Below are 14,087 nucleotides of genomic sequence, written 5' to 3' on the forward strand. Positions count from 1 at the left end.
GAGGATCTTGTGATTTTTCTTCAGTTCATCAGTGTGTTTTATTACACTAATTGATTTTCTTGTGTTGAACCACCCTTGTATATACCTGGGATAAAATCCACTTGATTGTGGTGTATAATTCTTTTAATGTCCTTTTGGATTCTGATTACAAGTATTTTGTTGAGGATTTTTTGCATCTATATTCATTAGAGATATTGGTTTGTAATTTTCTTTTTTCATAGTATCTTTATCTGGTTTTGGTATTTAGGGCGATGCTGGTTTCATAGAATGAGTGTGGCAGAGACTTTAAGCAGCGGGGAGAGGACATGGTTCTGAACCTATCTAGGCAGGTATCCCAGCCTGGATGGTGCTGGGTGGGGCTCGGCTCTTTCCAGTCCATTTCAACATCACCTCCCCTGTCCCTGACTTCAGGCTCATCTCGGGTCAGGCAGAGCATGATGCTCTCTTCCTCATTCTCTTCAGTGGGCGGCTCACTTTTATTCTGTCCCAGGGCAAGCCCTGGCTTGAGCCTGTTGCCTCACTGAATGTGGTTGTGAAACCTGAGGTACTGTGTGGTAATAATGCATTATAGCATTCTTGGTAGTTGCAAGTTGGTACTGCCGACATCTGGGGTTCTGCGTTAACACGTCCTTTTCTGAGCTTTCCTTGGGGTCCGTCCGCACATCAGACACGGGCAGCAAGACTTCTCTGCTACTGGGGTGGCAGCTGCCTCAAGGCTGATGGGGTCTGGAAGCATCTGGTCCCTGTTTCTGAATCCATCCTGTCCTCCTCTTTCTTGCAGTTCTCACAGGCGCTAGCACACCTAGCTCTTTTGGCACACAAACAGGCCATCCTCACTCTGCAGCAACTGGGTCTGCAGGAAGCTAAAGCAGGAGTCCTTCAGGCTGTGTATGTGCAGGAACTCCGCACGGCAGCTGACCTCGGATGTTTTTTCTGCGGAGTAACAGCTTGGCAGTACAGGCAAATTCTAACAGAGGGCCAAAGCTCCTGGCGGCGACCTCCTCAGGCAGGTTGACCACCTTCATTTTCGTCTGTCCGACCGGCGCCTGCCAAAAGTATATGACATGCGGCCAGCATAGCCCGGTGGAACGCCTTTCTCTCTATGATCAAAGTCACGTCATAGAAAACATCCTTTTGGCTTTGGTCTTTGAGGGCCAGTAGGATGTTGGTGCCGTGGACTGTGGACTCATACACATACGTGGGGTTGTAAGGCTTCTCATCCACAGACATGCGGTTCACACCATGTAAGTTTTTCCTCAGGGCCTATGCTGGCTTCTTATCTTAGGATGCTGGAAACTGGGCAAAGTGAAAAATAAGGAAGTTATAGCAGTCCATTCAGACATGGACCCCGAAGCTTTGCAGGGCAACCTCGTGACAGGTCAGTGAGTGTCCGTCTCCAGAAGGATGCACCAGAAGAGCCCGAACTCTCGGGTCTGTGTTTTTGAAGGAATACCCTTTCTATTTCATCAGCTATCCCTGCACACACACTTTAACGAGAGGAATAAACAGGCTAGGTCCACTCTACTCCTTTGCTTGCTCTGAAGGTGGCTTCACTTGTACATGCTGCAGGGACTGGAGCGCCGGATCAGACAAGTCACAATTCAAGGCAGCTCTTGAAGATTCTCTTCGTTTCCAGAGCCCTCCGTTCTTGGAGCGGACAGCTTTCCTCCCGGAGAACTTTGCGTCCTTTTCCGCCTCGTCTTCCCCGCGTCTTCCTAGCCCACAGCCCTCTCTCAGCAGCAGGCGCGGTGGGCTGTTCCGCGGTCACTGATAGCTCTCGCAGGGGACGCGCGTCACAGGGCCGCGCGTTCCCAGCCACCCCCCGGGGAGAGGGAGGGGAGGCGGGGGGGAGAGAGAGCCGGGAGGCTGCGGGAGTGGGCAGGCGGGCTGCCGAGGGCAGCGGCGGGCGCCGCTGTTAGCGCTGCTGGTGGCAGCTCGGGCGTGCACTGCGGCTGTGCTGCTGCTGCTGCTGCTGCTGCTGCTGAGGCGGCGGCGGCGGTTCGGCGCTTTTTGCTTCGCGCCGCGGGGATCGCGCTCTCCTCCGATCGCGCTTACTTTCAATCGCTACATAGTTGACCTTCGGCGCTGAAGCCACCGGCTCCCCAAGAACAATAACTTTACCGGGGCGGGATAGCGCACCTTCGCCGCCGCAGGGGTGCGGTGCGCGGAGCAACAATCTGAAAGTGGAAGGAGAATGGCGCTTCCGGGGCAGGAGCGGGCGCGCACCCCGCGGCTCGCGGTAGGGGGCGCGCCCTCCGCCTCCGCGGCTCTTTTGGCCTCTAGTCGCTGGGCAGACAGTGTAGCACCGGTCGCCGACCCGGTTCTTGGCCTCTGCTCTGCCCAACTCCTGTCCAGTCCCCGCCCGGCTTTTTCCTGATTTTTTTTTTTTTTTTAAACATTGGTAACATTGTAAAATCTCTTAAAATTTTAATTTTGTGACCATGTTTTTTGTATCTTATCTAAAAAAAGCATTCCCTACCCCAAAGTCGTATACGTACCGTACTGAATTTCTAATTGAACAGAAGATTTTTTTCTTTTAACATTTAGGGCTTGTAATCTGCCTAAAATACATTATAATTTCACCTGCAAACATACAGCAAGTTCTCATGTAAAAATTTCTGAGCTATATATTCTTTTAAAATATTTTAATCAATTTTATTGAAACGTATTAATAAACCATACAATCTATGTAAAATGTACAATCAGTGTCATTTGTTATAATTACAGAGGTGTGCATTTGTCACTGCAATCAATATTAGAGCATTTTCATTACTCCAAACAGAAAAATCCCCTACCCCTTAGTAGTCATCTCCCAGTCCCCCTATCCTTCCCGTGCCTTCATAACTGCTCATCTGTTTGTCTCCATAAATTTATATTTACATTTTATATAGATGGAGTTTAACAATATGTAATACTTTGCATCTAGGTTCTTTCACTTAGCATACTTCCTTTTTTTTTTTTTAACCATTGATGGAAGAATATTAATATATTCCTATATCCTACAGTCCATAGTTTACTTTGGTTGTTTGTTTACCCAAATGTCACCCTATTATTAACAACTTGTAATATTAATGAACATTTGTTCTGCTTCAGAGAAAAACCTTTTAATATATGCACTATTAACTTACACATTTTCCACAAGAGAGTTTACTATGCTGTGCAGTCCCATGTTTTATTTCTTAGCTTTCTTTCTAGTGATATATGCAACATTAGACTTTCTCTTTCAACCACTATCATTCCTAAATATTAGTGCTTTTAATTACAAGTATTATAATGTGCTCTCAATATTTCTATCCATTTCCAAATATTTACAAACAACCTCTTTACCAATTCTGCACAGAATAAGCCTCAGCATTCTGTTCTCTGTCCTCATTCTTTCTTCTGGTAACCAGTAGTCTAGCTATTAATTCCATGAGTTAATTATATTTAGTTCACAATAGTGACATCATACATTTGTCCTTCAGTATCTGGCTGGCTTCACCCAACATACTGTCCTCCAGGTTCATCTATATTGTCTTATGTTTCACCACTTCATTTCTTCTTACAACTGAATAATATTACACTTGTATGTATATACCACAATTTGTTATCCATTCATCCATTGATAGACACTGGGGCTGTCCTATTTACTAATGAGTTCAGACCTATAGGAATGCAGATTAAAATTAAGAGCATGTCTAAATTAGGATGCATAATTCAATTTACCACACCATCTAATTCTTGGCTTCACACATAATTTAAATGTAGTATATATTTTATCTTTGTGTATAGATATATATGCATGTGTATACATGTATGTATATGTATATATACAAAAAGATTATGTAGTATGTTATTTTCCAGTTTTCCTTCTGCTACTGATTTCTACCTCCATTTCATTATGCTTGAATTAGATACTTAATATGACTTTCAATATTTTTAAGTTATTGAGTCTTGTTTTGAGACTTAATAAAGTGTCCTGGAGAATGAACATGTGCACTTTAGAAGAATGGGTATTCTTCTATTGTTGGGTGGAACATTATGTATATGACTGTCTAGTTGGTTTATAGTATTATTCAAACTCTGTTTTCTTGCTGATTTTCTGTCTAGATGTTCTATCCATTATTGAAATTGGTGTGTCTGAAGTCTGCAATATTGTCTAGGACTGTCTATTTCTTCTCTTATTTCTGGCTGTGTTTGCTTTATATAGTTTAGGGCTCTGCTGTTAGGTGCATATATATTTACAATTGTTATATTCTCTTGATGAAATGACTCTTATCAACTTATAAAGGCTTTTCATTGTTTCTTGTTACAGTTTTTTACTTAAAGCCTGTTTTGTTTGATAACATTAGTTTTGAAGTTATGGAAAGTTTAAAAATATTTGTGTAGCTATCTTATTTTATGCTTTAAAATAGCTAGATATGCTTTATTCATTTTATAACTAAAATTTGGTGGAATTATAGGGTTATACTGCAGAACATCTAGAGTAAAATGCGGCATTTGATGGAACATGGCATATTTTCATATATTTTTAAACATTTGTTTTCAAATTCCACAGTAGATACTTTTAAATAACCTAGAGTTGTCTACTTCTCCAGGCTTAATTGCAAATTTGTGATGATTCAATTTTATCTCCATTATTTACTCATTATTGATCCATATCTCTATTTAACATTTTTATTGTTTGTCCTTTGTAAATGTAACTAAGACCTTATGACAGTGTATTCCTTTCTCCCACCTATCCCTTTGTATAATTGGCATACTTTTACACTTACTCTAAACACCCAATCCATTGTTATTGCTATTGCTTTAAACTTTAATTATCCCTTAGAGCTACTAAAATGTGAAAATACATTGCATTTTAACATAACTTTTTCCTTATCTATTGTTCTTCATTTCTTTGTAGATCTAAGTCTCTTACCTATATTGTATTTCTTATCCCTGAATAACTTTTACCTTTTTTATAGGGTTCCTCTGTCACCAGTGAATTCCATCTTTTTATTGTTTGCCCAAGAAAACCTTTATTTCTTCCTCACTTTTGAAGGATATTTTTGCTAGATGTAGAATTCTGTATTTACAGTTTTTTAATTCATTACTTTAAAGATGTCTTCTTGTGTTCATTGTTTCTGATAAAAATTCTGCTGTAATTACAACAGGATATCACCTTGCAACAGAATGAAGTTGGACTACTGCCCCACACCATATAAAAAAATTACTCTAAATGTATCAAGAATGAAACATAAGAGCTAAAGTCATAAAATTCCTAGGAGAAAACATAGAAGGGAACCTTGAAAACATGGATTTAGTGATGATTTTTAGATATGACACCAAAAACTTGAGCAATATAAGAAAAAAATAGGTAAAATGGACCTTCCCAAAATTGAAAGCTTTTGTATATCAAAGGACACTATGAAGAAAGTGAAAAAAGCCTATAGAATGGGAGAAAACAATTGCAAACCATCTATCAGATAAAGATTTAATATCAGAATATATGAAGTACTGCTACAACTCAGCAACAAAAAGACAGCTAACCCAATTAAAAATTGGCAAAGGACTTGAATAGACATTTCTCTACATAGATACAAATGTCCTATAAGCACATGAAAAGATGCTCAACATCATTGACCACCAGAGAAATGCAAATCAGAACCATAATGAGATACCACTTTTTACTTGTAAGATGGCTACCATTAAAAAGGTGGAAAATAACAAGTGTTCATAAGGATGCAGACAAAGTGAATATTTATACATTGTTGGCTCCATTGTAGAATGGCACAGCCTCTTTGGAAAGCAGTTTGGTGGTTTTTCCAGAAAACTGAAAATAAAATTATTATATGACTTGGCAAATCTACTTTTTGGTATGTACCCAAAGAATTGAAAACAAGGGTTTGAAGGGATGTTTGTATACCAATGTTCATAGCAGTATTATTCACAAAAACCAAAAGGTGGATGCAACACAAATGTCCATTAACAGATGAATGAATAAAAATAATGTGGTGTATACACTCAATGGAATATTATTCAGCAATGAAAAGGAATGAAGTTCTGATGCATACTACAACATGGAATAACTTTGAAGACATCATATTGAGAGAAATAAGCCAGACACAATAGACTGTATGATCTCACTTACATGAAGTGTCTAGAAGAAGCAAACTTCATGGAGACCTATAGTAGTTTATAGGTTACCATGGACAGGGGGGTAGGATGAAGACAGAACAATGGCTTAATAGGTGAACAGTTTCTGGGGTGATGAAAAAAGTTGAGGTAATGGATATTGATGATGATAGTACAATGTCATGGATGTAATAAGACTACATTCGTACACTTGAATGGGGTTAAAATGGGAAAGCTGGGAGCCAGGCTCTGAAGGCAGCCATAGTTTCAATCCAGACATGGAGAAAGCTGCCAGCCATTTGTTTCAACTTACCTGTGATGGTTTGGATAATGTGTCAACTCTGCCAGGTAATTGTGCCCAGTTGTTTGGTCAAGTAAGCAGTGGGTTAATTGTAATACGAGGGCATGTATGGACTTTAGTCACCAGTAACTTTACTGCATAGTAACTGATTACAGTTACATCAACCAGGGAGACTGCTGTCAGCAGAGTGACGCTTTATCCAATCAGCTGAATGCCTTAAAAGCGGAAGTGATTCCAGCATTCAGAGGGAATTTCCCAGCTAAAGTTTGGACAGCCAGTGTCTCCCAGAAACTCATCAAGGACCTTCACTGGACTTTCATTGGAGTCCCTGGTTTTCAGCCTGCTTGCAGAACCTGGATTTATGTATCCCATGGTCACATGAGAGACACTAATAAAATCTCTTACTATTGACAGATATCTCCTATTCATTCTGTTTCCCTAGAGAACACTGACTAATATACCACCCTTGACAGGGATTGAGGTGATAGAGATTTAAAGATCCAGCACTTCCTTAGGACTGTGGGGAATAGTTAGCTGAAGGACTGGATTTTCTGGGCAGGCCAGGAAAGCCCAGAAGTGGGGAGCCATCAGAGTAGCTTTTGGTGACCTACCTAATCCCCTCCCTGGGGCACTTTGGACCCAATCTGTCCCCTTTATGGATTGCCATCTCTGATTTGGCTGGAAAAATTACTTGGGAAAATGCTCTCCAGGATGACTCTCCTCCCAGAATTTGCCCTCTAAGCAAAAGAAGCGTGAGCCAATACAAGGAGTATAAAAAATCTATAGAGGCAGTCAGTCTGGGAAAACGGCCTGCAGGCTTCAAGTGCCTGGGAAAGGGAGGTCTGTCTCCAGGGAAACAGAGGAGACAACCAAACTCTTACAAACAGGGGGACAGCAAAAACACTAACGAGCAAAATCCCAGGACAAGACAGAGGCCCAGAAAGACAAAGAAAACCTTGCACACTGCATTCATCTTGGGCAGACCTTCCTGATAGGAGGGATGGAGCTCAAGAAAAATCTCTGTCTCGTCTTCCACTGGTTACAAAATCAGCTCTGGGAATGAACCCTAGAGATAGCATTTTAAAATATTAAAATGTACAGTATGCAATAAAAGAGTACAAGTCAAACAAGAAACAGGAAATGTGGGACCAGTCTTAGGAAGAGGATAATAATGCAGACAATACCAATGAAGAAGATGAAGATGTGGACAAACCAAAAAAGTCATTAAAAAATGATCTTAAAAATGCTCAATGAGGTGAAGGAAAATGCAGAGATGGAACTAAAGGATACTAGGAAAACAATGAACGAACAATGTGAGAACCTAGGTAAAGAGATAGAAATTTAAAAAATGAACCAAGCAGAACTACTGGAGTTGAACACCACAATAACTGAAGAAAAATACCCAGGAAGGTTGCAAGAGCAGATTGAAGCTGGCAGAAGAAGGAGTTTGTGAAATTGTGTACAAGAACCTGATATGAGTCAGGCTGAGGAGCAGAAAGAAAAAGATATATTAAGTACAAAAATAGTCTAAGACAGATATGGGACACCATCAACAACACCAATATATGCATTACAGAAGTCCCAGAAAGATAAAAAAGAAAGGGGCAGAAGGAATAGTCAAAGAAATAATAAGAGAGAACTTCCCAAAAGTAGCAAAAAAATATACATATACAAATCTAAGGTGCTCAGAGAACACAATCAATAGAAACATAAAGAAAAATACACCTCATCATATACTGATTACCAAATGCAAAAGACAAGGACAGAGTTCTTGAAGTTGCAAGAGAAAAGCAACATGTTATGTACAAGGGAGTCTGAATTATATTGAGTTTTGATTTCTCATCAGAAATCCTGGAGGCAAGAAGGCAGTAGGTTGCAATAATTAAAGTGCTGGAAGAAAACAATTGCCAGTCAAGAATTTTCTATCCAGTGAGACTATCTTTCAAAAATGAGGGGTAGATTAAGATATTACCAAATAAACAAACGCTGAGGGAGTTCATTACCACTAGCCTTGCCCTACAGGCAATGCTAAAGGGAGTTCTTCAGACTAAAAAGAAAGGACACTAGACTTTGGTTCAAAGCAGCCTAAAGAAATAAAGACCTGCACTAAAGGTAACCATTTGGTTAATTATAAAGACCAGTATTGTACTATATTGTTTGGTATGTTATTCCACTTATTCTTTCCTACAGGTGCTAAAATGAAAATGTGTAAAAAGTAATGATAAATCCATATTTTTTGACATACAGTGTACAAATATATAAATGGTAACAAGTCCAAGAAAAATGGTGGAGGGACAAAGGGGTATAGGAAAAGTATATGTGCATACTATTGATGTTAGGTTGGTATCAAACCAAATATGATTGTTGTATATTTAGGATGTTAAATTTTAAACCCATGGTAACCACAAAAAGAAGATATGGAAAATATATCCAGATATAAGTGAGAAGACACTTAATGTGGTACAACACAAAAAAAGCAAATAAATATAAAAGTAGGAATTAACAGAAGTGAGGGGCAAAATAGGTATAAGACTTACAAAGGCTAAATAGCAAAATGGCAGAAGAAAGTCCTGTGTTATCAGTAGTGACTTTAAATGTAAATGGATTAAACTCTCTAGACAAAAGGGAGAGACTGGCAGAATGGATAGAAAAGGATGACTCTACTATATGCTGTCTGCAAAAGACTCACCTTAAATTCAAAGATATAAGTAGGATGAGGGTGAAAGGAGGGAAAAAATATACCATGCAAGTAGTAACCAAAAAAGAGCTGGGGTGGCTATACTAATATCAGATAAAATAAATTTTAAGTAAAAAACAGTTAGAAGGGACAAAGATGGTCATTATATACTAATAAAGGAGGCCGGTTAGGGCAGCGGACTTGGCCCAGTGGTTAGGGCGTCTGTCTACCACATGGGAGGTCCGCGGTTCAAACCCTGGGTCTCCTTGACCTGTGTGGAACTGGCCCATGTGCAGTGCTGATGCGCACAAGGAGTGCCCTGTCATGCAGGGGTGTCCCCCACAAAGGGGAGCCCCATGTGCAAGGAGTGCACCGCGTAAGGAGAGCTGCCCAGAGCGAAAGAAAGTGCAGCCTGCCCAGGAATGGCACCGCACTACACGGAGAGCTGACACAACAAGATGACGCAACAAAAAGAAAACACAGATTCCCGTGCCACTGACGGTAACAGAAGTGGACAAAGAAGACACAGCAAACAGACATAGAGAACAGACAACCGGGGTGGGGGAGGGGAGAGAAATAAATGTTTTTTTTTTAAAAAAGGAGGCAGTTTAAAAGGATGATGTAACAGTTATAATTACATATGCACCTAATAGCACAGCCCCCAAATATATGGAACAAATACTGATAGATTTGAAGGAAGAAATTGACAGTTCTTCATTAATAGTAGGAGATTTTAACACAATACTCTCAATAATGAATGGAACATTTAGTCAGGAGATCAATAAGGAAGTACAGGACTTGAATGATACAATAACTAACTAGGTCTAACAGCCATATATAGAACCCTACACCCAACAAAAAAAGAAAGCACATTCTTCTCTAGTGCATGTGGATCATTCTCCAGGATATACTGTATGTTGAGTCCCAAAACAAGTCTCAGTAAATTAAAAAACATTGAAATTGTACAATGTATATTCTCCAACCATACCAAAATGAAGTAAGAAGTCAACAGAAGGAGAAAGGGGGAAATTTTAAAAAACAAAACAAAACATGGTATTTAAACAACATACTCAAAAATCCAATGGAATTAGGAAATACTTTCAAATAAAAACAGAAACTCAACATATCAAAACTTATGGGATATAGCAAAGGCAGTGCTGAGAAGGAAATTTATAGATCTAAATGTTTACATTAAAAAGAAAAAAAAAAAAACAACACTTCAAATCAGAGACCTAATGTGAAAACTGGAAGAACTAGAAAAAGAGGAGGAAATTTCACCCAAAGCAAGCAGAAAGAAGGAAATAATAAAATTAAACTAGAGATAAATGAGATAGAAAAGAAACAAACAAAAACAATAGAGAGAATCAAGAGAAAATTTGGTTCTTTGACAAGATCAATAGAATTGGTAAACCTTTAGGTAGAGTGAAAGAAAAGGGGAGAGAAAGAATATAAATAACAAAAATTGGAAATGAAAAAGTAAACATTTTTACCAACCCCACTGAAATAAAAAGGACTATAAGAGGATACTATGAACAAATGTATTATATATGCATAAATTATATAACCTAGATGAAATGGACTTATTCTTAGAAACACAAAAACTATCCACATTAATCTGAGAAGAAATAGAAGATCTCAAACCAATTACTAGTAAAGAGAATGAATCAAAAACCTCCTAACAAAGTAAAGCCCAGAACTGGGTGGCTTCACAGGGGAATTCTATCAAACATCCTGAGAAGACTTAACTCCAGTTCTGCTCAAACTCTTCCAAAAACTTGAAGAGGAGGAAATACCTTCATTCTACTAGGTCAACATTACCCTCATAACAAAGCCTGATAAAGATTCCACAAGAAAAGAAAACTACAGATCTCTAATAACTATAGGTGCAAAAACTTTGAACAACATTCTAGCAAACTGTATCCAACATCATAATAAACTAATTATGCAGCATGATCAAGTGGAATTTATCCCTAGTATGCAAGGTTGGTTCAAAATAAGATTATCAATGTATGTAATAAATCACATTAACAGAAAGAAGGGGAAAAACCACATGATCATCTCTACTGACAAGAAAAAGCACCTTTTCTTGAAATAAACACAGAGCACTAGGAATAGAAGGAAACTTCCTCAACATGATTAAGGACATATATAAAAATCCTATAGCTAACATCATATTTAAGGGTGAAAGACTGAAAGATTTCCCACTAAGATCAGGAACAAGACATAGGGCCAGAAAGCACATGAAAAGATGCTCATCATCATTTGTCATCTGGGAAATAAAAATCAAAACCACAATGAGATACCATTTCATACCCATTAGAATGACTGCTACTAAAAAAAAAAAAAACCCACAAAAAAGAAGTGTGGGAGAAGATGCAGAAAAATAGGAACAGTCATTAATTGCCAGTGGCAATGTATAATGGTGCTAGCTGTTGTAGAAGGCAGTTTCACTGATACCATAAGACCCAGACATCACACTCCTTGGTTGTAGCAATTTAATATTATTGATGAATTCCAAAAAGAAATATTAGATTATGCTTGTAATCTGATCTGTACCTGGGCATGACTGAATTATGATTAGGGCATTGAGACCCCACCCCTTGGTGGGTGGGGACTCACAGATAAAAGGCATTGCAAAGAACAGAGCTGAGAGTTTCTGATGTTGGAGTTTTGATGTTGGAGTTTGATGCTGAAGACTTAAGATGGAGCCCCTGGGAAAGAGACAGAGCCATTCACCTGATACTCTACAGCTGACCTTGTGGAGAGAGGCAAAGCCTAGGGAGCCTCATTGTTTACAGCTGATCTTGTGTAGGAAACAGAGGAGCTGAGCCCAGAGGATCCCAGAAGCCTGAACCCTCACAGATGTCAGCAGCCATCTTGCTCCAACATGTGGAACTTATTCTTTATGACCTCGTAACTGTAAGCTCCTACCCCAAATAAATACCCTTTATTACACCCAGCAGATTTCTGGTATTTTTCATCAGCACCCCCTTTGACTGGCTAATACATTGGTATATACCCCCAAAAATTAAAAGCAGGCTCTCAAGCACACATATGCAAAACTGATGTATATAGTGGCATTCACAATTGCCAAAAGATGGAAAGAACCCTAGTAGTGTCCATCAACTGACGAGTGGACAAATACAATGTGGTATATACATACAATGGAATACTATTCAGCCATAAAATGGATCTTCCTGGCTTCTGTATGTATGTCCTCTGAGGCATTTTTTCCCCAATATAGGTCAGTTTTGCCAACATTGAATCCTATAACTGTTCTGGTTTGTAGCCACTCTCTTCAGTCAGTTATTTTGGGGTTTCAGGAAACTCCCTACCTGCCTCTTGATTGGCAGTTGCTGCCTCTCCTGTTACTTTTACATTGTGTAGGCTAAACCTTTTTATGCTAACTCATTATATATCAAAACTGCAATGGGAAAAGTCCCGATATGGAAGGGATAGCTGTATTGATAATTGAGGTATATATAATGCTGGTTTCATATGTTCTATACCTTTGTATATGAATGAAACTTTTCATAGTAAAAATAAATCTAAAATGGAGTGTTTGTTACACTTAGAAGTCCATGCAAAGCAAATCCCTTTTGATTTTACAACAGAAAGGATCTTCTAAATCACACGTACCACAATCACTGACTATTTTTTTCAGGCCAAGACTTACACATGCTACCAATAAAATAATAGAGAGTAACAGGAGAATAGTGAGTATCTTCTGCTGACCGAACAGATACAATAATGCTATCAAAATAATCTTACTGAACACCTATAAGAACATCACTACCAGGTGAGTCTGCAGAAAGAGTGCCCTCACGATACGTGAATACCATTTTTCGAAGCAGGGTGAAACTGAAATTTGAAAATTATAAGATCTCTAAGACAGATACATTATGGATTTTATCTTGGCCTAAAATATCCTTAATGTTATACTTATAATTGAGCAAAAAATAGATTGGAAATTAGCAGAAAACTGCAGCAAGACAGATGGTGGGAGGCAGCCCACTAAGAGAGCTCCCAATGATCCCTATCTCCTAATATTCACACAATTTTATTATCATTTCCCCTTATGTGGGTCAGACATAGCGACTTGTTTCTAACTAATAGAATATGGCAAAGTGGTGGGCTGTCACTTCTTGAGATTCAGTTATAAAAGACTGCTCTGGCCAGCCACTTATAAGGAGCTGAGGCCCCCAGTTCAACAGCCTTGAGGAAGTGAAGGTGGATCTTTCAGATGACCCCTCAGGTGAACTGTAGCTGCCTCTTTGCTCTGTTCCAGCTTCAGCCTTGAGTGAAGCCTTGTGAGAGATCCTGACAGCAAAGAACCCAGGTAAACTGTCTCCAGGTTCCTGACACACAAAAACTATAAGAGAATAAACATATGTTGCTTTAAACCAATACTTTTGGAGTAATTAATTAGGCAGCAAAGTTCTTTATGTGAATTCTTTATGTGGGATAGCCTGGAAAGTTGCTAAAATAGTTTATTCTGTATATCATTAAATAAATTAAAATGCCAGGTAAAATATTTTTATATGTGTATACTTTGCTTTTTGATTTACTATGTATTTCTAGATGCAGGAAAGCAAATCAAAATCCAAATTTGTGTTTTTGATAAAATATAAAACTTTAATTTATATCTATTTCTGTTATCTGGACTAAGTGTTATAGACAATACTTCCTTCCAAACTTTAATCTCTTTTTTTTAGACAATGTTTTACCAATATTTTATTCTATTAGAAATATACCTCCTTATTATTATGGCTCTGGTCCTTAATTAAAATAGACTACTACTATTTCAAGATGATTATTCCTGATTAAAGCACTATCCTATTTTCAGGGTTAGTTTTAGCCCTCAAATCCTAAGAAAATTAGAGGCCTCACTCTGTCTTCTCCCCTTTCCATTCAACCTGGTTTGCTGAAGCTTTACCAGGTAGATAAATAGACAGATTTTCCATCTCTCTCATTAAGGTGTTTCAAAAGTGAGTAGATGTTCTCTCAAATAAT

The 14,087-nt window shown here is 38.7% G+C and overlaps 1 long non-coding RNA gene across 1 annotated transcript; it reads left to right on the forward strand.

Moving 5' to 3' along the window:
* Positions 1–1,039: 1,039 nt before the first annotated feature.
* On the forward strand, positions 1,040–13,481 carry LOC131278113 (uncharacterized). The gene is made up of 3 exons (XR_009185365.1): positions 1,040–1,244; positions 12,739–12,873; positions 13,363–13,481. It is a non-coding gene; the product is annotated as an uncharacterized lncRNA (long non-coding RNA).
* The last annotated feature ends 606 nt before the right edge of the window (positions 13,482–14,087 follow it).

Source organism: Dasypus novemcinctus, chromosome 3 (genome assembly GCF_030445035.2).
Source record: "Dasypus novemcinctus isolate mDasNov1 chromosome 3, mDasNov1.1.hap2, whole genome shotgun sequence".
Taxonomy (NCBI): domain Eukaryota; kingdom Metazoa; phylum Chordata; class Mammalia; order Cingulata; family Dasypodidae; genus Dasypus; species Dasypus novemcinctus.